The sequence below is a fragment of the Salvelinus namaycush genome, chromosome 19, assembly GCF_016432855.1.
Source record: "Salvelinus namaycush isolate Seneca chromosome 19, SaNama_1.0, whole genome shotgun sequence".
Lineage (NCBI taxonomy): Eukaryota > Metazoa > Chordata > Actinopteri > Salmoniformes > Salmonidae > Salvelinus > Salvelinus namaycush.
In genome coordinates, this window is record NC_052325.1 from 17820487 (window position 1) to 17847964 (window position 27478).

Here is a 27478-nt window from a genome sequence, read left to right on the forward strand (position 1 = left end):
TGTACTAACATGCAGACGTTTTGTTTTCCTTGATTCCAGAGACCCCTGGTCCTCCAGGCAGTTTCAAGGTGATTGACAGCACCAAGACATCCATTACTCTTGGGTGGGCCAAGCCTATCTATGATGGAGGTGCTCCAATCATTGGATACATGGTTGAAATGAGAGACAAACCTGAACCTAAACCTGAAGTGGTTGAAGCTGTTCCTGAAGATAAACCTGCAGATGAAGCTAAGCCTGAAGGTGAAGCTAAGCCTGAAGCAGCAGCAGGAGAAGGTGAGGAAAAATATGAAGAGGACGCTGAGGATGAAGCTGCTGCAGTTGCAGCTAAAGCTAAAGCTGAAGCTAAACGTAAGGAGAAAGAAGAGGGCTGGAAGAAGTGTAACACCGGTGCTGGTGTGCTGGTGCACACAGAATTCACCATTCCAAACTTGAATGAGAAGCAGATGTATGAATTCAGAGTCTCTGCACAGAACCAGGTCGGCTGGGGTCGTCCTGCTACACTCAAAGAGGCTGTCAACCCCAAGGAGGTCCTCGGTAAATAAATTCTTCTTGATATAGGCCTAGACGAAAACAAATCCAGTTGTTATAGAACTGTAGCTTATAGCTAATATTTTATAATGATTTCTTTATGTCTGATGTATGTTCTCCCCCTTCTCTCACCCACTAACAGAGGCACCAGAGATTGACTTGGATGCCAGTCTAAGGAAGGGCTTCACTGTTAGAGCAGGCTGCCCCATCAGGCTCTTCGCTACTATCAGAGGAAGACCATCGCCCAAAGTCACCTGGAAGAAGCTCGGTGTTGATAATGTGGCCAGGAGAGGGCATGTAGATCAGATTGATACTATGTCCTTCCTTGTGATCCCTGAGAGCACTCGGGACGACTCCGGCAAATACTCTCTCACACTTTCCAACTCCGCTGGGGAGAAAGCTATATTTGTTCGTGTTAAAGTATTGGGTAAGTCACTGAGGTCTATCCTTTCACTTTTTATGTCAGTCTGTGGAATGACAGAGAACTATTCACTGTGAAAGACTTTAAACAAGACAAAATGTATGTACATTTAATTCTTTACAATGTCATATTAATGTTATTAGTTTGATTACAGTATAAATGTTTGTACTGTTTGATTACAGTATAATTGTTTGTATTGTTATATGGACTGTATCCAATATTGATGTTACATTTGTTGAATAGATACTCCTGGACCTGTTGGAGGATTTGAGGTCTGTGATGTGACAAGCACCGGTTGTCAGCTGTCTTGGCTCCCTCCAGATAATGATGGTGGCTGTCAAATCCAGAACTACATCGTTGAGAAACGTGAACTCGACAAGAAGACTTGGTCAAATTGTATCAACGACTTGAAGAAAACAAGCTTCAAAGTCACCGGCCTCACACCTGGCTGTGACTACTACTTCAGAGTTATGGCAGTCAATAAATATGGCATTGGTGTTCCTAAAGACTCTCCAAAAGCCTACCTGACAACTGATCCTATAAGTAAGTGCACTGTTACAGTATGTCTAATATTATAATTAAATAGTGGGTAGTGTAAGTGGATTTTATTGTTTTGTGTTTTGATTCACATAAATCTCACATTTCTTTAAACAGGTGAACCTGATCCACCCAAGAAGATGGATGTCTTGGAAGTGACAAAGAACAGTGCCACTCTGGGATGGCTGAAACCTTTGAGGGATGGTGGAGCTAAGATCAATGGCTACATGGTTGATTACAAAGAGGATGGCGAACCTGAAGACAAATGGACACCATATTCCGTTGTTAAAGACTTAACCATTGTAGTCGTTGGACTTAAAGAGGGCACAAAGTACAAGTTCAGGGTTGCAGCAAGAAACGTGGCTGGAACCAGTTTGGCAAGAGAAGCTGAGGGAGTATTTGAAGTCAAGGAGCAGCTGAGTAAGTCGCAAATATATATTTTTTAATCCCAGAATTACCTTGTCTGGATTTAGTTTGGTATTCAAAAAAGTCCTCATTTTAAGAACATATTTTCCTCTCTTTTTTAGTGGCACCAAAGATCATCATGCCTGATATTGTCACAGTAAGGGCAGGAGAGAAAATGAGAGTTGATGCTATTGTGGCTGGAAAACCTACACCATTCTGCAAATGGAGGCAAGGAGCCGATGATCTGTTGACATCTGATCGTCTCATGGTGCAAAAGTCTCCAAACTGCATTTCACTCATCATGAAAGACGTCTCGAGAAAGGACAGTGGTTACTACAGTCTTTCTGCTGCGAACAGCACCGCCAAAATAAGCCAGATCCTTAGAGTCATAGTACAGGGTAAGTTTTATTGAGGAAACTCTAAATAGTTGACTAATACACTGCCAGAATGCATAGCCTAAATGGATGCTGTTGGTACATGTCTTCATCGCACAGATAAACCAGGGCCTCCTGACGCTCCCCTGGAGATCGTTGAGCTTGATATTGATGCCTGCACACTCCAGTGGAACCAACCCAGTGAGGATGGTGGAAGCAACATCACTAACTACGTCATTGAGAAGTGTGATGTGAGCAGAGGAGACTGGGTCATAGCTTCTGGCTCATGCACCACAACCAGCTACAGAGTTGGCAAGCTTACCCCTGGAATGGAGTATGGCTTCCGTGTCCGAGCTGAGAACAGATTTGGCATCTCGGAGCCAATCTATTCAGAGAAAAGTATCGCTAGATATCCCTTCGGTGAGTTAAAGAAGACAAAATATAAGCATTGTCCCCCCACCACCCCAAAAAAGCCTATTGTACAATGAATTATGATTTTCTAAGTAATCTAGGCCTCGATTCAATCAGAGCCGCTTTATCCAACATCCGCATAGTGGTGGTTTTGACGGTGTCCAAAGTGGAACTGTGTTATAGCTGTCAATTTCACAAGTCGCTCCTGGTATTATACCCAAAGTAGACATCGCCATTGGCTGCATGGAGTCAAACCCATGCAGCCTGGTTTACAAGTTCAAACACTGGAATGTGAGATGTAATCTACACCTCGTTGATAGAAAACCTAATTATTTAGTAATTATTGCTATATAGCCTACACTTTCTTGTTCTGAACATCTAACGCGAGTGGGGCGGGTGTGGCTTTGTGACAATGATCGCAAGAGCAGCTTCTCATTGATTTGACGGCTCCTATGCAGTTCCACCTCCCCCATCACAAGAACATTCGTTATGCGGGTGTCTACTGTCGCCGGTTAACATTGATCTGATTGAATCTAGGCAATATTCTTATGTACATTATGTACAATAAATTTGTTTTACAAAATGTTTGTTAATCTTGCAAACTAACTCCATATTCTAATTCCAGATGTCCCAGACGAGCCCAGAAATCTGTGTATCACGAAAGTTAAGAGTGAAGCAGTGTCTCTGTCCTACGAGACCCCATCAACTGACGGTGGCAGTCCTCTTACCGGATACTGCATTGAGCGTAAAGAGAGGAACAGCCTTCTCTGGGTAAGAGCAAATGAGTCTGTTGTCCGCGGACTTGAATACAACTGCACAGGCTTAATGGAAGGTCTGGAATATGCATTCAGGGTGTCTGCCCTCAACAAGGCCGGCCAGGGTAAACCAAGCAAACAGACTGACTGGGTCACAGCAAGAACACCCATCGGTAAGTTATGAGCATGTGATGTGCGGCTTACCGTGTCCCTCACTGGCTTTGAAATCTGCAATCTGTCAATTAAAACTGTTGTCATTTTCTTATTCTAGATCCACCTGGTAAACCTGAGGTAATGGATGTGACAAAGAGCACTGTTTCACTTGTTTGGACTCGCCCCCAAAATGATGGAGGTAGCAAGCTCATTGGGTACTATGTGGAGTACATGAAGATTGGTCAAGAAGTAGAGAAATGGGTTCGCTGCAATGCCAACTGCCAGAACGTCAAAACAGAAGACTATGTTGTAACTGGCCTGGAGGAGGGAGCCCAGTATCACTTCAGAGTTTTCGCCAAGTCAGCAATCAACATCAGCTTGCCTTCTCAGATCTCAGATGCCATTCCAGTGTTTGCAGAGAATGGTAAGGCACTCCTCCTTCAGAACATTGACAAAACATTTTTTTTTTTTAAATCCATCTAATGACTAAATGCAATTTTTTAAATCCCAAAATGATTCAAAATAAATGTGGATGCATGGTCAACACAGACCTTTTACTTGATGTGATGTTCTCTTGTTTCTCCAGTTCCCCCCAGGGTCGAGCTGGGAGAGGACATGAAGAATATGATCATAGTGAAGGCTGAAGAAAATGTCTCCTTTGATGCTGTAGTGTTTGGAAAACCACTGCCCAAGGTTACATGGAAGAGAAATGGTGTTCCATTGAAACTGGTTGATGGGATGAAGATGACACAGAAGAGACACACACATATTCTGGAATTGTTCTCTGTTGCAAGGAAGGAGTCTGGAGAGTACACTATTCTAGCTGAAAATCCCAATGGCACTAAACATGCCAATATTAAGCTCAAGGTTCTAGGTATGTGAAATTATAATAACAGTTAAACTAAATGTGTCTTTATTATTGTGCACAAATTCCAAACTGATGTTGTAGCTTCATGCTAATACATTTTATTTTTGTATTTGTATATACTCAAACTCTTTATAACGGCTTGAGATATGTTAGTGTAATGTATATGAATGTGTTTGTGATGGTCTGCAAGAGAATACAGAATAAAATATGAATATACTCAGAATCAATGTTGATGTGTAATATAATCTATGTGTTCTCTTTAGACAAACCAGGCCCACCAGCCGGAGTGAAAGTCACCAAGGTGTTTGCGGACCGTATTAAAATGAGGTGGGAGCCACCTGTTGCAGATGGAGGCTCTGAAATCATCAACTACATCATTGACAAACGTGAAACCAGCAGAGCGAACTGGGCTCTGGTCACCTCCAATATCCATGGTCAACTGACTGATTGCACAGTAGATAAACTGATGCAGGACCATGAATACCAGTTCAGGGTCAGTGCTGAGAACCAGTATGGTATTGGGGACCCCATCCTCACCGACCCTGTCATGGTCAAGAATCCATATGGTAATATTTCAAACATGTTTGAATATACATTTGTATATTTTTATATATATATATAATATTTTAGTTTAATTGAGTTGGAAACAGTGGAACTTCTTCTGCTTGTGCAATGTTTAAATGTTTTCTCATTCTTCTCCTTCTCTCTCTTTCTCGCTCTCATTTGCAGATGTTCCTGGTCCTAGTGAGCCACCAGTTATTACCAACATTACAGCCAATTCTATGACTGTCAGCTGGAAAGCGCCTGCTGATGATGGTAAAGCTACCATTCTGGGTTACATGGTTGAGAAACGTGAAGCGTCAGAGCTCAACTGGGCTAAAGTCAACCGTAAACCAGTGATTGACAGGAGCATAAAAGCCGCCCAGCTCTCAGAGGGATCTGAGTATGAGTTCAGAGTGATTGCCATGAACAAAGCTGGATTTGGCAAACCAAGTGATGCATCCAATGCTGCCCTTGCCGTGGATCCTGTGTGTAAGTTTTACTACAACATTTGCTCACTTAAATCATTAAGGATTACATGTCCCAACACTTCTCGCTGACATTATCTTATGTTCTTCCATCTTCAGATCCACCTGCACCACCTGCTTTCCCTAAAGTCGTCGACTCAACACACAGCACCATTAGCTTGTCTTGGACCAAGCCTGCTTACGATGGTGGTTGTGAAATCTTTGGCTACCTTGTCGAGTGCAAGAGAGCTGATGCAGCAGACTGGACGAAGTGCAATGTGCCCAAAAATCTGCAAGAAACCAAGTTCCTGGTTACTGGTCTCATTGATAAAACAGAATATGTGTTCCGTGTCTTTGCTGTGAACAAGATCGGATACAGCGAGCCAAGTGAAGTTCCTGGGAAACACGAGGCCAAAGACATCCTGAGTACGTAGACATAAAACTCTCAAGTCTGTGCAGAACTAATCTAAGTAGCCCACACAATTGGAAATAAGCATGTAATGCACTACTATCTATTCAACTAAAATACATCCATGTCTTGTCTAACTCTCTACTATTTTCTATTTTAACTTGTAGTTGCCGCTGATGCTGAGCTGGATGCTGACCTTCGCAAGGCACTGGTCCTGAGAGCTGGAGTCACAATGAGACTCTATGTGCCACTGATAGGACGTCCCCCACCCAAGGTGGTGTGGACCAAGGTCAATGCCAACCTCAAAGAACGAGCAGGAATCATGATCAAAACGACCGAATGGGATACCCTTATGTACATTGAGGATATCAACAGATATGATGCTGGCAAATACGTTTTGTCTCTTGAAAACGAGAGCGGAAAGAAGTCTTACACTATCGTCGTCAAGGTCCTAGGTAGGCTATGATTCTTGTCTTGAGATAATATTATTTTGAGAAACAGAATTTGGTTTTACCTACTACATAATGCCATAAAATAATATAATGTATAATTTTTTCTATAGATACTCCTGGTCCACCACTGAATCTAATTGTGAAGGAAACATCTCTGAACCATGCATCCATCGGCTGGGATCCTCCTCTGATTGATGGAGGAAGCCCAGTGAAGAGTTACATTGTTGAGAAGCGTCTTGCAGAGAGAAAGGCATGGTCCTGTGTCATAGCCGAATGCCCCAAATCTACTTTCAGGATTCCTAACTTGGAAGCTGGACAGGCCTACTGTTTCAGAGTCTTGGCTGAAAATAACTATGGTATAGGAGAAGGTTGTGAGACTGCCGGAGTTGTAAGAGCTTCAGGTATGGTTTATTGGATGTGATCATTTGTTTTTTTTAACTATTAGATGTTAAATGTCATTTGTTAGTTAGATTTTTAATAATCAAATGACCTTGTTATCTGATTTCAGAACTACCTGGAGCAATTATAGATTTTAAGGCACTGTCGATCACTAAAGATTCCATTCATATTGGCTGGAAAAAGCCAATCAGTGATGGTGGAAGTCACATCAGTGCTTATCTTCTGGAGCTTCAGGAAGGTGAAGAGAAGTATACGGAGCTAGTGAAAGGAAAGGTCATGTCACATGTGATGGTTGAACTTAAAGAAGGAAAGGAGTACTCTTACAGGGTGAAAGCAATAAATGAGTCTGGAGATGGACCACCTTCGGAGCTCACTGTGATCGCTAAAGATCAAATCGGTAAGTCCAGAAGTCCAGTGTTAATTAGCTAGGCTATTAAACCACTCATAAAATACACCGGAGACAAAATGCATGGCCATATCTGCATGGGTATATCAAAATGCATGGGTATATCTATTGGTAATCTTCAAGTTTTTTTTCAACTGTTCCTAATATTTCTAGCATAAATGTGTTCTATTTTAGCATTACATTACTGCACTTATAATTTTATCTGGTTCATAGATTAATAAGCATTGTGTTCCTAACTTGCAGTTGCACCTGATTGTGACTTGAGTGGCATCCCAGATCTGTGTTATGTTGCCAAGGAGGGAAGCACAGTCCGTATCAACGTACCTATTGTTGGCAAACCAGCTCCTTCAGCCATCTGGAAGAAGGGACATGTTTCTCTGGGAGACAGTGGAAGAATGTCAGTTGAATCTACACCTACTTTGACAACTTTGCTCATCCGTGATTGCCAGAGAGGTGATGCGGAAAATTACACAATCCTGCTAAGAAACACTGCAGGAGTCAAAGAAGCAAAGATGCAGATAAAGGTGGTTGGAAAACCAGGAATTCCAACAGGACCATTCAAATTTGATGAAATCACTGCCGATGGAATCACTCTGGATTGGGGTCCACCAAAGGATGATGGTGGCACTGAAATATCCAACTACATTCTGGAGAAGCGGCAATCAACGGCCAACAAGTGGGCTACTGTGGCATCTGCGATCCAGAAGAATACTATGAGAGTTACCAGGCTCCATGATGGTACTGAATACATCTTCAGAGTGTTCGCAGAAAATAAATATGGAGTTGGAGAATGCCTCAAATCTGACCCAGTGGTGGCTCAGCATCCATTCAGTGAGTTCTTGTCATACATTGAAAATATAAAATAAAATGTTTGAAAGAAAGAGTTATTAGGACTGAGGATTGATTGATATATGTATTATATGGCAATAATTTCACTAAACTGAAAACATTCTTGTTTCACCAGATGTGCCTGATGCACCTGCACCACCAGAGATTGTGAGCATTCGCCATGAGTCGGCCATTTTAAATTGGACTGAACCTAAAGAAAATGGAGGCTCACCAATCACTGGTAATTATGCAAACAGTATTTTTAGTAATCCATAGAATTTCCATGGACTGTAAGGAAAATGGACATGGACAATGAACTATTCCTGATATTACTGTTGAAAGCATTTGCTGAATGGTAAATAATAATGTATTGTTGTTATTATTATTATCTTTGCAGGCTATCATGTCGAATACAAAGAAAGGAACAGCTTGATGTGGAAGAGAGCCACTAAGACCCCTATTAGGGTAAAGGACTGCAGAGTGACTGGACTAATTGAAGGCCTGGAGTATGAATTCAGAGTCATGGCAATGAATGCGGCCGGTTTAGGAAGGCCAAGCAGGGCAACAGAACCAGTCATCGCCCTTGATCCAATTGGTAAGTTTTGTTTCATTGTCTTTCTCTTTCTGTCCTATTGATATCATATCCTTCAACATGTTCTCTTATCTTGCTAATCTTGCTAACTTACTGGATTTTTTGTTCCTCCACAGATCCTCCTGGTAAGCCTGATGTCATCAATGTAACCAGAAGCACTGTAACACTTATGTGGACTGCACCCAAGTACGATGGTGGACACAAACTGACTGGCTACCTGGTTGAGAAACTGGAATTGCCAGGAAAGACGTGGATGAAAGCAAATCATATCAATGTCCAAGGCCTTGCGTTTACTGTGCCAGACCTGACAGAACGCAGCAGCATGGAATTCAGAATCAGAGCAAAGAATGCAGCTGGCGCAATCAGTGTTCCTTCAGAGCAAACGGATACCCTTATCTGCAAAGATGAGTATGGTATGTTATTTGTTTTTTACTACTTCAAGACAAAGCCAATAAAATACATACTAAACTAGGACATGGAAAGTAGCCTAATTTATCTTCCTCATTTGTTCACAGAACCACCAAGCATCTCTATCGATCCAGACATGAAGGAAGGTGTCTCTGTCAGAGCTGGGGACACCATTGTGGTATCTGCTTCCAAGATCCTTGGCAAACCTCCACCTACAGCTGTGTGGTCCAAGGCAGGAAGAGAATTCAAGACCTCAGATATTGTCCAAATCACAAGCACTCCAACTACTTCAACGTTGTCTATTAAATATGCCAGCAGGAAGAACACTGGAGAGTACACAATTACAGCCAGCAATCCTTTCGGTATCAGAGAAGAACATGTTAAGGTCAAGGTTCTTGATGTCCCTGGACCTCCAGGCCCCATTGAAGCTAGCAGTGTGTCAGCTGAGAAGTGCACATTGACATGGTTGCCACCAGAAGAGGATGGTGGCTGCGCAATCAAATCCTACACACTGGAGAAGAGAGAAACAAGCCGTCTTCTCTGGACCAAACTTGCTGAAAATATCTTTGATTGCAGATTTGTTGCAAACAAGCTTATCAAGGGCAATGAGTACATCTTCCGTGTGTCTGCAGTGAACCAGTATGGCACTGGTGATGGGACACAATCCGGCCCAGTCAAAATGGTTGACAGCTTTGGTAAGCTGCATGAATATTCAGAATATTCTATTGACGGTACTGTAATTATTTCCACATCATTGTTAATGTATTTTGCTCCTCCTTTTCTCCAGGCCCACCAGGCCCACCCGGAGTCCCAGAGATTGACAATGTCAGCAGGAACGCTGTCACCATTTTCTGGAAGAGGCCAATTAAAGATGGCGGAAGTGATATTAGAGGTTATCAGGTTGAGAGGAAAGAGAGAAGAGGAATGAGATGGGTGAGAGCATCGAAGAAAACGGTCTCTGACTTACGTTACAAAGTACAAGGACTGACGGAAGGTGTTCAATATGAATTCAGAGTAACTGCAGAGAACAAAGCTGGCTTTGGGGAACCAAGTGAGCCATCTGCCCATGTGATGACAAAGGATATTGTATGTAAGTAAACACAAAGGGTCATTTTCAAAACAAATTATTTATTCTAGGCCGTCATTGTAAATTAGAATGTGTTCTTAATTGACCTACCTGGTAAATAATGAAGGTTAAATAAAATTTAAATAAATAAATGTGAATTGTATATAATTTATAATGGCTTAGTGATGAACGTTATTATGAAGTGAAACCCAATAGATCTATATAATAATACCAGGTGATATGTCTTGATATATGTCTTCTTTTTAGATCCACCAGGACCTCCTTCTAACCCAAGAATTACTGACACCACCAAGACAACAGCCACATTCAACTGGGGTAAACCCCACTATGATGGCGGCCTGGATGTAGCGGGATACATTGTTGAGCACAAAAAGGAAGGACATGACGATTGGGTCACAGACGTCTCAAGACTGAGAATTACAGAATATGTTGTGTCAGACCTGAAGGCAGGTGGGAACTACTATTTCAGAGTCAGAGCCATAAATACAGAGGGAGTTGGTGAACCAGCAGAGGTTGAAGAAATTGTTGAACTTGGGGACCGTGAGACACTTCCCGACTATGAGCTTGATGCTGAGTATAGAAAAACCCTTGTTGTCAGGGTCCGTGGATCCATTCGTATCTTCGTACCAATTAAAGGACGTCCAGTTCCTGAAGTAACCTGGTTGAAAGATGATGCCATTCTTGGCAAAGGTGGCCGTGAACACATTGATACTACAGAGTCGTATACTCTCCTGGTTATCCCTGACTGCACAAGATATGATGCCGGAAAATACATGCTGTCATTAGAAAACGTTGCTGGTAAGAGAGACGGATTCGTTAATGTCAGAGTACTGGATTCACCAGGACCACCTGTGAACTTGATACCACGTGAAATCACCAAAACAAGCATCACCATGCAGTGGGAAATCCCCATCATTGATGGTGGATCAAAGATCATTAACTATGTCATTGAGAAGCGAGAAGCCACAAGAAAAGCTTACACAGTAATCAGTACAACCTGGCAGAAATGTTCCTTCAAGTATGACAACTTGGATGAAGGCTCTGAATATTACTTCCGGGTATCCGCTGAAAATGAACTGGGTGTCGGCGAGCCAGCAGAGACACCTGAGACAATCAGAGCATCCCAAGCACCCACTGCCCCTGAAAATCTGTATGTCACTGACGTATCAGTGGACACCGCAAGCCTTGCATGGACGAAGCCAAAACATGATGGCGGCAGTAGGATTACTGGATACGTTATTGAAGCACAGAAGAAGGACACAGAGACATGGACCCATGTGAGAACTGTAAAAGCTCTTGACTACACAGCCACAGATCTCATTGAAAATATGGAGTATGTGTTCCGCATCATGGCAGTGAACAGCTCTGGCAGAAGTGATCCACGTGAAAGCAGACCTGCTATCATTAGAGAACAAACAGCAGCACCTGCGTTTGACCTGCGTGGAGTCTACCAGTCCTTGGTCATTGCTAAAGCTGGTGATAACGTGAAGGTTGAAATTCCTGTTCTGGGTCGCCCCAGGCCTTCAGTTTCATGGAAGAGAGGAGAGGACACACTTAAACAGACACAGAGAATCAACACTGATACTACTGCAACTTCAACTACTCTCCACATCAATGAGATCAAAAGGACCGATGGTGGTACATTTTCGATGACCGGCAAGAATATATTTGGAACAACGACAGAGACAATTACTGTTGAAGTCCACGATATTCCAGGACCTCCTACTGGACCAATTAAGCTTGAAGAAGTTTCATGTGACTACATTCTCATGTCATGGGAAGGTCCGGAGAATGATGGTGGCGTACCCATTAACAATTACATTGTTGAAGCTAGAGAAACCACAGGCACATCATGGGTTGAATTAGCAGCAACAGTTATCCGTACGACATTCAAAGCTGCCCGTCTCACAACAGGAATCACATATCAGTTCCGTGTTAAAGCCCAGAACAGGTATGGCATTGGACCCTGTATAGTCTCAGAACAAGTGGTTGCTGCTTATCCATTCGATGTGCCAGGACAACCAGGCCTTCCTGAAATCGTCCACTTCAACAAGGATTCCATGACTATTAGCTGGGATGAACCAGCGTCCGATGGTGGAAGCCCAATTTTGGGATATCACATTGAAAGGAAAGAGAAGAACAGTATCCTATGGCAGAAGATCAGCAAAGCACTTGTAGCAGGGAACATGTTCAAATCAACAGGCTTGGTGGATGGAATCGCCTATGAGTACCGCGTTATTGCTGAAAACATGGCTGGTTTGAGCAGGGCAAGCAAGCATTCTGAGACTACCTTTGCTCTGGATCCAGTGGACCCACCTGGCCAACCAGTGGCATTGAATGTAACCAGACATGAGGTGACTCTTCAGTGGACAAAACCTGAAGGTGATGGAGGATTCTCAATAACTGGGTACCAAGTAGAAAAGAGAGAACTCCCAGACGGACGCTGGCTTAAGGCCAACTATAGCAACGTCCTTGAGACAACATTCACTATTAGCGGGCTCACAGAGGATGCTACTTATGAGTTCCATGTTTTGGCAAGAAACTCAGCTGGTGCTCTCAGTAAGCCATCTCTACCATCAGAGGAAATCACTTGCAGAGATGACATTGAAGTGCCCAAACTTGAAGTTGATACAATCTATAATAGTACTGTGGTTGTGAAAGCAGGAGATGTCTTCAAACTTGCTGCCAGCGTAACAGGCAGACCAATCCCAACACTGCTATGGACCAAAGACGGGAAGGAACTTGAAGATACGGCAAAGTTGGAAATCAAACTCTATGACTTTTCTACAACATTAGTCAACAAAGATTCTCTAAGAAGGTGCGGCGGCACATTCACTTTAACTGCCAGCAATCCTGGTGGTTTTGCAAAGCATACCTTCAATGTTAAGGTTCTTGATAGACCTGGACCTCCAGATGGTCCACTTGCTGTAACAGATGTCACTGCTGAGAAATGTATACTGTCATGGTTGCCACCATCACATGATGGTGGTGCAAAGATTCTACACTACATCATTGAGAAACGTGAAACAAGTAGACTTGCTTGGACAAATGTAGCGTCAGACTTACAAGTGAACCGGTTTAAGGTTACCAAGTTGTTGAAGGGTAATGAATATATCTTCAGAGTTATGGCTGTCAACATGTATGGAACTGGAGAGCCCCTTGAGTCCAATCCAATGGTTTCTACAAATCCATATGTGCCAGCTGATGCTCCATCAACACCTGAGGTGACGACCATCACAAAGAACACCATGGTTGTTTGCTGGGAACGCCCTGATCAAGACGGTGGAAGCAGCATTTTCAACTATGTTGTTGAAAGGAGAGACAAAACCGGTCTTCGCTGGGTTAAATGCAACAAGAGGACTGTTACTGACCTGAGGTACAAAGTATCGGGGCTCACACCAGGGCATGAATACGAATTCAGAATCATTGCAGAAAACAATGCTGGTTTAGGTACACCAAGTCCTTCAAGTGAATTCTACAAGGCAGTAGACACAATCTTCCAACCTGGACCACCTGGAAATCAAAGAGTCTTGGACACAACCAAGTCATCCATTACAGTTGCATGGAACAAACCTGTATACGATGGTGGTTCTGATATCATTGGCTACATTGTGGAGACCTGTCTACCTGAGGAAGATGAATGGACAATTCAAACCCCTAAGAAGGGATTAGTTGGTACGTCATTTACCATCACTAACCTGGTAGAAAACCAAGATTATAAAATCAACGTTTGTGCAGTTAACTGTGAAGGGGTTGGAGAGCCAGCACAAGTGCCTGGTACACCAATTGCAGAGGATAGGCTGCTTCCTCCTGAAATTGACCTTGGTGCAGAGCTTCGTAAGGTTGTCTGCGTTAGAGCTTGCGGCACATTGAGACTCTTTGTACCTATTAAAGGAAGACCAGCTCCTGAGGCCAAGTGGTCCAGAGAAAATGGAGAGCCTGTTACGAGAGCAACTATTGACACCACATCATCATTTACTGCTCTTATGGTGGAATATGTTGACAGATTTGACAGTGGAAAGTACATGTTGACAGTGGAAAACGCCTCAGGAAGCAAAACATCATATGTGAATGTCAGAGTGCTGGACACACCTGGAGCACCACAAAGCCTCATAATCAGGGAGGTCACCAGAGACTCAGTATCACTCATGTGGGACGCACCCCTTATTGACGGTGGCTCCAGAATTAGAAACTACGTTGTGGAGAAACGTGAATCAACAAGAAAAGCTTACTCCACAGTTTGTGCTCAATGCGTTAAATCCAGCTGGAAAATTGGTGGCCTGGAGGAAGGAAACACATATTTCTTCAGAATTCTGGCTGAGAATGAATTTGGCATTGGCCTTCCAATAGAGACTCCTGAGGCAGTCAGAGTATCCGAGAAGCCACTTCCACCAGGCAAAGTAACTCTTGTTGATGTTACAGGCACCAGTGTCTCTCTGTCTTGGGAAAAACCAGATCATGATGGAGGAAGCAGAATCTCAGGATATATTGTTGAAATGCAGGGCAAAGACAGTGAAACTTGGACCCAGTGTGCAGTTGCAAAAATCACACAGGCTGTTGTTCTTGGACTGACACAGGGTGAAGAATATATGTTCCGTGTGTCAGCACATAATGAAAAAGGAACCAGTGATCCTCGTCTACTTAGTGTATCTGTGGTAGCCAAAGATCTTGTCATTGCGCCAGTATTCAAGCTGCTGTTTACCACATTCAGTGTATTGGCAGGAGACGATCTCAAGATAGATTTGCGATATGCTGCTCGTCCCAAAGCAGTTGCGACCTGGCTCAAGGATGGTGTCGCACTCAAAGAAACAACCAGAGTCAATGCTGATGCCACTGATACACATTTGTATCTTGTGGTCAAGGAAGCCAGTAGGGAAGATGTGGGCAAGTACACCATCAAACTTGTAAACACAGCTGGTGAAGCAACAGTGGACATTGGGGTTGTTGTTCTTGATAAGCCTGGTCCTCCGACTGGCCCAATCACTCTTGATGAAGTCACTTCTGACAGTGTGGTACTGTCCTGGAACCCACCTACATATGTGGGTGGTTGTGCCATTAACAACTATGTAGTAGAAAAGAGGGAAACTACCTCCACAAATTGGCAGATTGTGTCTGCAACAGTTGCAAGAACCACCATTAAAGCAGCTCGGTTGAAGACTGGCTGTGAATATCAGTTCAGGATCGCTGCTGAGAACAGATATGGAAAGAGTCCAGTACTTATATCAGAAAATATTGTTGCTCAATATCCATTCAATCTCCCAAGCGCTCCAGGGACCCCAGTTATACAATCATCTACAAAGGACAGCATGGTTATTGTATGGGAGAAGCCTGGTAGTGATGGTGGGAGCAAGATTTTGGGATATCACCTTGAGAGTAAGGAGAGAAACAGCCTCCTCTGGGTGAAACAAAACAAACAGCTGATCCCAGACTCAAGGTTCAAGCTTGGTGGTCTTGATGAAGGTATCGAATATGAGTACAGAGTTTATGCTGAAAATATTGTTGGGGTTGGCAAAGCTAGCAAATTGTCAGAAATTCGTGTAGCAAGAGATCCCTGTGACAGTCCAGGCAAGCCTGAAGCTGTCATTGTCACAAGAGGAGCTGTCACTCTCCGATGGACTAAGCCAGAGTTAGATGGAGGTAGCAAAATCACTGGCTACGTTGTGGAGAAGAAAGAGCTGCCTGAAGGGCGCTGGATGAAGTCAAGTTTTGCCAATGTCATTGAGACCCAATTTCTTGTGACTGGCTTAGTTGAAAACCAGTGCTATGAGTTCCGTGTCATTGCAAGAAATGCAGCAGGTGTTTTTAGTCTTCCATCAGAGAGCACTGGGTCTATTACAGCAAAGGATGAAGTTGATCCTCCCAAAATAGAGATTGACTCAAAGTACTCTTCAACAGTTGTTCTGATGGCTGGTGAATCGTTCAACCTTTGTGCAGATATTTTTGGCAAACCTGTGCCCTCAGTCCATTGGATGAAGAACAACATAGAAATAAAAGATGCTGCACGCCTTGAGATAAAGAACACCGCTTTTAAAGCATCTTTGAGTGTTAAGGAGGCAATCCGTGTTGATGGAGGCCAATATATCCTACTTTTGAAAAATGTAGGTGGAGAGAAGGCAGTGAACATCAATGTCAAAGTGTTGGACAGACCTGGTCCACCAGGAGGCCCAATTTCTATCTATGGAGTCACAAGTGAAAAGGCTTGTATTGCCTGGAGACCACCAGCACAAGACGGAGGTAGTGATGTTTCTCATTACATTGTTGAGAAGAGAGAGACTAGCAGATTGGTTTGGACTCTGGTTGAACCTAAAGTGCAGACTCTAAATCTGAAGATCATAAAACTTGTTCCTGGAAATGAATATGTCTTCCGAGTGATTCCTGTCAACAAATACGGAATTGGCGAGCCTCTTGAATCCGAGCCAATGATTTCCAGAAATCAATTTGTGACACCTGATCCACCAACGGATGTGGAAGTCTCTACCATCACAAAAGATTCAATGGTGGTAACGTGGGAAAGACCTGAAAACGATGGTGGCAATGCCATTTCTGGATTTGTCATTGAGAAGCGTGATAAAGAAGGTGTGCGCTGGACCAGATGCAATAAGCGCACAGTGAGTGAGCTGCGCTTCAGAGTAGCAGGTCTTCTTGAAAACCGCAGCTATGAGTTCCGAGTTTCATCTGAGAATGCTGCTGGAGTTGGTAAACCAAGTGAACCCACTATTTACTATAAAGCATTGGACGCTATCTTCACATCAGGTCCACCAAATAATCCCAAAGTGACTGACACAACAAGAACATCTGTGTCCTTGTCATGGGGAAAACCTATCTATGATGGAGGCTGTGAGATTCAAGGATACTTAGTGGAGGCCTGTGAAGGAGCATCTGATGAATGGACAATGTGCACTCCACCTGCTGGAATCATAAACACTAAATTGACAGTTACAAAACTACTAGAGAAGCACGAGTATAAATTCAGAGTCTGTGCCATAAACAAGGTTGGTGTTGGTGAGCATGCAGATGTCCCTGGATCAGTTCTTCTAGAGGAGAAATTGGAAGCACCAGATCTTGAGCTTGACGCTGACATGAGGAAGATGATTAATGTCAGAGCTGGAAGCGCTCTTAGGTTGTTTGTTCCTGTTAGGGGACGGCCAGCTCCTGAACTGAAATGGGGAAAAGCTGATGGAGAACTCAAGGAGACAGCACAGATTGACAATACAAGCAGTTACGCCTCACTTCTGATTGAAAACGTTGACAGATTTGACACTGGCAAGTACACTGTTACTGCAGAGAATTCCAGTGGAGTTAAATCTGTCTTCATCAGTGTCAGAGTGCTTGATTCACCTAGTATGCCTGCAAATTTCGCTATTAAGGAGATAACAAAGAACTCAGTCACCCTTACTTGGGAGCCACCTATTTTGGATGGTGGGTCTAAAATTAAGCAATATCATGTTGAAAAACGCGAAAGCACTAGGAAAGTGTATTCCCCTGTCACATCCTGTCACAAGATGTCGTGGAAGATTGAACCACTTGTGGAGGGAAGTATCTATTTCTTCAGAGTTCTTGCTGAAAACGAGTGGGGCATTGGCTTACCTGCAGAGACACCAGAACCCCTAAAGATTTCAGAGGTACCTCAACCTCCCGGGAAAGTAACAGTTCTGGACGTGACACGTAACAGTGTCTCACTTAAGTGGGAGAAACCAGATCATGATGGAGGCAGCAGAATAAGCCATTATGAGATTGAAATGCAATCCAGGGATAGTGACAAATGGACATTATGTGCTCAATGTAAATACCTTGAAACTACTGTTTGTAGCTTAGCCCAAGGAGAGGAGTACCAATTCAGAGTAATTGCGGTCAATAGCAAAGGAAAGAGTGACTCTAGACTTCTGGCCAATCCAGTAGTAGTAAAGGACCTTGTCATTGAACCTGACATAAGACCTAAATTGACACAGTACAGTGTACAAGTCGGCTATGATCTGAAGATTGAAGTTCCAATTGCTGGACATCCTAAACCAGTCATTACATGGACAAAGGATGGTGCTGCCCTGAAACAGACCACAAGAGTTAATGTTGTCGACAGTGCACGCAATACACATCTAACCATCAAAGAAGCAACAAAAGACGATGGGGGATTGTATAGTATTAATATTACCAATATGCATGGCTCCAAAGATGCCACCATTGAAGTAATCACACTGGATAAACCTGGCCCACCAACAGGCCCAATCAAGATGGATGACATCAGTGCTGAAAGTATCACACTTACCTGGGAACCACCCTCATACACTGGTGGCTGCCCAATTTCAAATTACATTGTCCAGAAAAGAGATACAACCACAACCAACTGGGTAGTAGTCTCTGCCACTGTGGCGAGAAATACCCTGAAAGTGGCAAATCTAAAAACAGGTGCAGAATACCAATTTAGGATCTGTGCTGAAAACAGATATGGCAAAAGTTATGCTATTGATTCTGAACCTGTCCTTGCCCAGTATCCCTTCAAGGAGCCAGGACCACCAGGAACACCTTACGTATCTTCATACACTAAGGATTACATGGTTGTGGAATGGCACAAACCAATTTCAGATGGAGGCAGTGCTATTTTTGGCTATCACATTGAGAGAAAGGAAAAGAACAGTATCCTTTGGACAAAGATCAATAAATCCCTCATCCAAGACTGTAGATTTAAATCTACTCCTTTGGAGGAAGGTATTGAATATGAATTTAAAGTGTCTGCTGAGAATATTGTTGGCATTGGCGCATGCAGCAAACTCTCTGAGGGATATGTGGCACGTGACCCATGTGATCCTCCTGGCACCCCAGAGGCTATCATTGTAACCAGGCACTCCGTGAAACTGAAGTGGACAAGACCACAGGATGACGGTGGCAGTCTGATCACAGGCTATGTGGTGGAGAAACGCAATCTCCCAGAGGGAAGGTGGATGAAGGCAAGTTTCACAAATGTCATTGAAACCATATTCACAGTTCTTGGTCTAACTGAAGACTGCAAATATGACTTCAGAGTCATAGCTAGGAATGCCGCTGGGTCTATCAGCAAGCCCTCTAAGAGCACAGGATCCATCACAGCAAAGGATGAAGTTGATCCTCCAAAATGTGAAGTTGAGTCAGTGTACAGTCAGGTTGTTATCATCAATGCTGGGGAAACATTTACACTTGAGGCCGCTGTACAAGGAAAGCCAATTCCCACAGTTCAATGGTTCAAGAGTGAAGCATTAGTGGAGAATTCAGCAAGGGCTGAGATTATGAATTCAGATTTCCAAGCAAAGCTTGTTGTCAAAGATGCTATCAGAGTGGATGGAGGACAATATACTTTGCTTCTAACTAATGTTGCTGGAGCTAAAACTGTAACGTTCAATGTGAGAGTACTGGACAGACCTGGGCCCTCTCAGGGACCCCTCACTGTCAGCAATGTCACATGCGAGAAATGCTCACTCTCCTGGCTTCCTCCAAGAGCTGACGGTGGCAGCAGCATTTCCCACTACGTCATTCAGAAGAGAGAGACTAGCCGTCTTGCATGGACTGTGGTTGCTAGCGATTGTGGAGCTACAATGTTCAAAGTCACAAAGCTTCTGATGGGAAATGAGTACATTTTCCGTGTTATGGCTGTCAACAAATTTGGTACTGGTGAACCTCTTGAATCAGCCCCAGTTTTAATGAGAAATCAATTTGTTACTCCTGGACCACCTCAAGAATTGGAAATAGCCAATATCGCAAGGGATTCCATGAATGTGTGCTGGACTCGCCCAGAGGTTGATGGTGGAAGTGACATTGCTGGTTACATTGTTGAGAAGAGAGATAGAGCTGGAATCAGATGGACAAAATGCAACAAACGCAGAGTCACAGACCTTCGCTTCAGAGTGACAGGCCTGACAGAGGATCATGAATATGAATTCAGATTATCTGCTGAGAATGCTGCAGGAGTCGGCCAACCAACTGAACCAACTCCTTACACCAAAGCCTGTGATCCAACCTTTGAGCCTGGCCCTCCCACTAATGCACATGTGGTTGATACTTCCAAGAACTCCATTACACTCGCATGGAGCAGACCCATTTACGATGGTGGAGTCGATATCCAGGGATATGCTGTGGAGATCTGCAAAGCTGATGAGGATGAATGGACCCTATGCACTCCACCAACGGGAGTGAATGCAACTACCTTCAAAATCACCAAACTTACTGAGCATCAAGAATATAAGGTGCAAGTATGTGCCATCAATAAATTGGGTATTGGTGAACCTGCTGAAATTCTAGGAACCGTAAAACCGGTAGATGCAATGTTTGCCCCAGAGATAGAGCTGGATTCATGGCTAAGGAAAGGAGTCGTTGTGCGTGCTGGAGGATCCATGAGGATCAATATTCCATTCAAAGGACGTCCTACTCCAGAAATAAGCTGGTCCAAGGATGAGGGTGAATTGACTAACAAAGTTCAAATTGAGAAAGGCGCCAATTTTACTCAACTGTCAGTAGATATCTGTGACAGAAATGATGCTGGAAAGTACACTCTGACCCTGGAAAACAGCAGTGGTTCCAAGTCCGCATTTGTTTCTGTCAAAGTACTTGATACACCAGGAGCACCCGTAAACTTCACAGTGAAAGATATTAAGAAAAACTCTGTCAACCTTGTTTGGGAGCCCCCACTCATTGACGGAGGCGCGAGGGTCAAGCATTACTTTGTTGAGAAGCGTGAATCCACCAGGAAAGCTTATTCCAACATTTCAAACAAGTGTACAAGGAACAGTTTCCATGTGGGAGATCTCAATGAGGGGGTAATTTATTACTTCAGAGTTATGGCTGAGAATGAATATGGTGTAGGCCTGACAGCAGAAACAGCTGAGCCAGTGAAGACATCAGAAGTCCCTCTGCCTGTAGGAAAGGTCACGTTGACTGAGGTGACTAAGACAACCGCTTCGATGGCATGGGAAAAACCAGACCATGACGGTGGAAGTAGGATAATGGGATACTGCATAGAAATGCTGCCTGCAGGATTAGAAGAATGGATCCTATCCACAACCACAAAGACATGTGAGGGAACTGTAGAAGGCCTAACCGCAGGTCAAGAATACCAGTTCAGAGTTTCAGCCTTTAATGACAAAGGAAAGAGTGACACAAGGGTATTAGCTGTGCCTGTCATAGCTAAAGATGTGACTATTGAACCTAGTTTTGTAATGGCATTCAACACCTTTAGTGTCCAACATGGTGAAGATCTGAAGATGGAAATACCAGTGAGAGGACGCCCAGCACCAAAAGTGGTATGGACAAAAGATGGACAGGCAATTAAAGAAACAACCAGGTTGAATGTTTCAAGAACAGCATCATCAACAATCCTTGCTATAAAAGAGGCAACTAGAGTGGATTCTGGCAAGTACAAAATCACAGCTACCAACAGTGTAGGAGAAAAAGTTGCAGAAATCGGAGTGATCATCCTCGATAAACCTGGCCCAGTCACAGGGCCTATAAAGATTGAGGAAGTGAGTTCCAATTATGTAAACCTTGCATGGGAATCACCTGCGTACACAGGAGGATGTCAAATAAACAATTACATTGTGGAAAAGCGTGACACAACAACCGTAGCATGGCACTGTGTGTCTGCAACCGTTGCAAGAACAACTATCAAAGTTACCAAGCTGAAAACCGGTACTGAATACCAGTTTAGGGTGTTTGCAGAAAACAGATATGGAAAGAGTCCGTCATTGGACTCAGCAGCTGTTGTTGTGCAGTATCCTTTCAGTGAACCTCTTGCACCTGGTACTCCATTTGTGTCATCAGTAACTAAGGACAACATGGTTGTTGAATGGAAAGTACCAACCAGTGATGGAGGCAGTCCAGTCCTTGGATACCACCTCGAACGCAAAGAGAAGAACAGCATTCTCTGGACTAAGTTGAACAAACTGCTCATTCCTGACTGTCGATTCAAAACAAATGAACTTGAAGAGGGCATTGAGTATGAATTCAAGGTCTTTGCTGAGAACATTGCTGGCATGAGTCCACCGAGCAAGATTTCTGATGTTTGTGTTGCCAGAGACCCATGTGATCCACCTGGTACCCCTGAGGCTATTGATATTACCAGGAACCACGTTACACTGTCGTGGACAAGGCCTCATTATGATGGTGGTAGCCTGATCACAGGCTATGTTGTTGAAAGGAAGAAGCTGCCTGATGGCCGTTGGATGAAGGCTAGCTTCACAAACGTAATTGAGACTCAATTTACAATCTCAGGTCTGACTGAAGAGTGTGAGTATGAATTTAGAGTAATTGCAAAGAATGCTTCTGGTATTTTCAGTAATCCATCTGAAAGCACTGGAGCAATTACTGCTAAAGATGAAATTGAAGCACCAACAGCATCAATGGATCCCAAGTTCAAGGACTGTATTGTCATCCATGCTGGTGAAACATTTGTTATTGATGCTGATATTTTGGGAAAACCACTCCCTGAAATCACATGGTCGAAAGATGGAAAAGAAATCGACCAAACTACCCCAAGAATGGAGATCAAAACCACCATTCAACGCACTATTCTAACAGTCAAGGAATGTATCAGAGTAGATGGTGGACACTTTGTCCTGAGTCTTAGCAACGTTGGTGGAACAAAATCTATTCCCGTCAATGTGAAAGTTCTTGATAGACCTGGTCCACCCGAAGGTCCAATGAAGATAACTGGCGTGACTGCAGAGAAAGCCTATCTTCACTGGAGTCATCCATTGCATGATGGCGGTGCCAGCTGTTCTCATTATATCATTGAAAAGAGGGAAACCAGCAGACTGTCATGGACTGTAGTTGAACCCAGAATCCAAGCTATCAGCTACAAAGTGACTAAACTCTTGCCTGGCAATGAGTACATCTTCAGAGTTACGGCAGTGAATAAGTTTGGCATTGGTGAACCTCTTGAATCAGACCCAGTTATTGCACGTAATCCTTTCGTGGCACCCAGCGCTCCCTCAACACCTGAAGCAAGTGCTATTACAAGGGACTCAATGGTCCTTACATGGGAACGTCCAGAAGATAATGGTGGCTCAGACATTGATGGCTATGTCCTGGAGAAAAGAGATAAAGAGGGAATTAGATGGACCAAATGCAACAAGAAAAGACTTAATGACATCAGGTTCAGGTGCACCGGACTCACCGAGGGACATTCCTTTGAGTTCAGAGTATCTGCTGAAAATGCTGCTGGTGTGGGAGTGCCAAGTGCACCAACAGAATACATAAAAGCCTGTGATGCCACATATTCACCTGGTCCTCCTAACAACCCTAAGGTGACAGACCACTCAAGCACAACTGTATCCCTCTCATGGGCAAGACCCATCTATGACGGTGGAGCAGCCATCAAAGGATATGTTGTTGAGATGAGAGAAGAAGGGGGTGATGAATGGATAACCTGCACACCATCAACTGGTGTCCAAGCAACACACTTCACAGTGAAAAAACTGAGGGAAAATGCAGAATACTATTTCCGCATCTGTGCAATTAACATTGAAGGAGTTGGTGAGCATGCTGATGTTCCAGGGTCTGTTGTTGCATCTGAAAGAATTGAGGCCCCTGAGATTGAACTTGATTCAGACCTTAGGAAAATGGTCCAAGTACGAGCAAGTGCAACACTGCGTTTGTTTGTCACAATCAAAGGAAGACCTGAACCTGAAGTAAAGTGGTCCAAGATGGACGGCCCTCTTACTGAGCGTACCCAAATTGAGGTCACAAGCTCCTACACAATGCTTGTCATCGACAATGTCAACAGATTTGACACTGGCAAGTATGTGTTGACTCTTGAGAACCTTAGCGGTCAAAAATCGGCATTCATTAATGTCAGAGTGTTGGACTCACCAAGTGCCCCTGAGAACTTTGAAGTCAAGGACATTAAGAGAGATTCTGTATCACTATCCTGGGAGCCTCCTATGATTGATGGTGGAGCTAAGGTCACACATTACATTGTGGAAAAGAGAGATACTACAAGACTGGCATTTACAAGTGTTTCAAATAACTGTGTAAGAAATTCCATGAAGATTGATGACCTTACAGAGGGTGGAATTTACTATTTCCGCGTCAAAGCTGTCAATGAGCTTGGTGTGGGTTTGCCAGCAGAAACAACAGAACCAATCAAGGTATCCCAATCCCCCTTGCCTCCAGGCAAAGTTACAGTTGTAGATGTTACTCGCGACAGTGTGAGTCTCGCATGGGAAAAGCCTGATCATGATGGTGGTAGTAAAATCACAAGCTACACAGTAGAAATGCAAACCAAGTGTGATGAGAAATGGACTGTATGCACTGAGATCAAAGCATTGGAAGCAACTATTGGTGGACTCACAACTGGAGAGGAATATGCATTTAGGATTACTGCTGTCAATGACAAAGGCAAGAGTGAACCTAAGCCACTGGCAGATCCTGTCGTAGTAAAGGACATTACAATCGAACCTATCATCGATCTGATGTTCAACACATACAGTGTCAAGGCAGGAGACGATCTAAAGATTGATGTTCCATTCAGAGGCAGACCTGAACCTGAGGTTGCATGGAAAAAAGATGGAGCTGTATTGAAGCAGACAACCAGGGTGAATGTTCTAGCAGCTAAGAATTCATCGAAAATTACAATCAAAGATGCAACCAGGGAGGACTTCGGGAAGTATGAGATCACTTTAACCAATGCAGTTGGCAAGAAATCAGCCACCATAGCTGTTATCATTTTGGATAAACCTGGCACACCAAGTGCAATCAAAGTAGATGAAGTAAGTGCTGACAATATTTCACTGTCTTGGGACGCCCCACTCTATGATGGAGGATGTCAAATCAACAACTATGTTGTGGAGAAGAGAGATACCACCACTACAACATGGCAGATTGTTTCAGCCACAGTTGCCAGAACATCAATTAAAGTTCCCCGCTTGACACAAGGCACTGAATATCAGTTCCGTATTGCAGCTGAAAACCGCTACGGCAAGAGCCATGCCGTGGACTCCGCGCCAATTGTTGCACAGTACCCCTTTGAGACACCTGGCCTTCCCACTTCCCTCCATGTTGCCCGTGCTACAAAGTCTGGCATATTGGTTGCATGGGGTAAACCAGCCAGTGACGGTGGAAGTCCAGTCATCGGTTATCACCTGGAAATGAAAGACCATAGCAGTATTCTCTGGACAAAGATCAACAGAGGTCTCATTGCTGAAACAGAATTCAAAGTGATTGGCATTGAGGAAGGCTTGCTGTATGAGTTCCGTGTTTATGCTCAGAATGTTGCTGGAATTGGACCTTGCACCAAAGCATCTGAGCCTGTAGCTGCAAGAGATCCTTGTGATCCACCTGTTAACCTTGAGGTCATTGACATCACAAGAACTTCAGTTTCCATTACTTGGCAGGCGCCAGAGCATGACGGTGGAGCCAAGCTGACTGGCTACATTGTTGAACGCAGGGAGCTTTCAGATGGGCGTTGGCTGAAATGCAATTTTGCCAATCTCCAGGACACATACTTTGACATTACAGGCCTTACGGAGGATGTACAATATGACTTCCATGTTATTGCAAAGAATGCAGCTGGATTACTCAGTGAGCCATCACTGGGCACAGGTGCCATCACAGTCAAGGATGAGGTGGATTCACCTCGCATTGAGTTGGAAGACAGGTTTAGGCAATTAGTAGTTGTCAAAGCTGGAGATATTTTGAGAATTGATGCAGATATTTCTGGGCGCCCACGTCCAGTCATTGCATGGACAAAGGATGGTAAAGAAATTGATGCCAAGGCAAGAGTGGAGATTACTTCAACACACAGCACCACCACATTGATAGTCAGAGACACTATCAGAAGGGACACTGGCCAGTACATTGTAACTCTACAGAACGTTGCTGGTACAAGGTCCTTGGCTGTAAACTGTAAGGTCCTTGACCGTCCTGGACCATCCTCTGGACCATTGGCAGTCACTGGTCTGACAGCCGAGAAGTGCACTTTGACCTGGGGACCACCTCAAGAAAATGGTGGTGCAGAAATCATGCACTACATCGTTGAGAAACGTGAAACCAGCCGTCTCGCCTGGACTTTAGTATATGGAGATATGAAGGCTTCAACATGTAAAGTCACCAAACTGCTTAAAGGAAATGAATACATCTTCAGAGTAAGGGGAGTGAACAAATATGGAGATGGTGAAGCCCTAGAGAGTGAGCCCACCAGAGCCAAGAATGCATACACTGTCCCTGCAGCACCAACATATGTTGAAATCACCAGTATCACAAGTGATGCAATGACAATCTGCTGGGAAAGACCTGAATCCGATGGAGGAAGCAGCATTTATGGCTATGTTATTGAGAAACGAGAGAAAATTGGATTGCGCTGGGTACGCGTGAACAAAAAGCCTGTGTATGACCTCAGAGTCAAGGCATCCAATCTCCGTGAGGGTGCTGAATATGAGTACAGAGTCTATGCAGAAAATGCTGCAGGCTTGAGTCTCCCAAGTATTCCTACCGAATTAACAAAGGCGGAGGATCCCCAATTCCTGCCATCTCCACCACCTAAACCGAAAGTTATTGACTCAACTAAGACTACTGTTACTCTTTCATGGAATAAGCCATTGTTCGATGGTGGTGCTCCTGTGACAGGATACTGTGTTGAATATAGGAGAACAGACGAATATGATGATGACTGGTGTGTCGGTGTTTCAAACACAAAAAACACTGAATTCACCGTCGTTGGATTAACTTCTGGAGCAGAATATCTATTCGTTGTCAAATCTATCAACAAGATTGGTCTCAGTGAGCCAAGCCCCCCTACGGATCCACAGGTGGCTAAAGAGAGAGAAGAGGAACCAGTATTTGATATCAGCAATGAGATGCGAAAGACACTCATTGTAAAGGATGGCAGTTCATTCACCCTAACTGTGCCATTCAGGGGCAAGCCTGTCCCTAATGTTATGTGGACCAAGGCTGCTGTTGATCTGAGAGTGAGGGCCAGTATTGATACCACTGACACATTCACGTCTATTACAGTGGAACAAGCAACAAGAGATGACTCTGGAAAATATATTGTGACTCTCCAAAATATAGCTGGAAAAGTCGCATGCACATTAAATGTCAGGGTTCTTGACTCTCCTGGGCCACCATCTCATGTTGGGGTCAAGGATGTCACGAAGAGCTCTGCAACAGTTACATGGGATACTCCAGATAATGAAGGTGGCGCTGCTGTAAAGAACTACCTTGTTGATATTCGTGAGGCAAGCAAAAAGGGATGGACCAGACTCACAGATACCTGCCCTCGTCTGACCTACAAAGTGACAGACCTGGTGGAGGGAGGAGTGTACTACTTCAGAGTCTCTGGTGAAAATGAATATGGAGTTGGCTTATCAGCTGAGACCAAAGATGGAGCAAAGATTACAGGTATACTAAAATTGAAAATCTAAAACAAAATGTTAATTTAAGATGTTTTTTTTATCATATGGTGTTATTAAAATCTCCAT

General features: G+C 43.8%; 1 pseudogene; it reads left to right on the forward strand.

Annotated features, from left to right (window-relative positions):
- The window catches only part of LOC120063920, a 178527-nt pseudogene that overhangs the window by 124154 nt on the left and 26895 nt on the right, over positions 1 to 27478 (forward strand).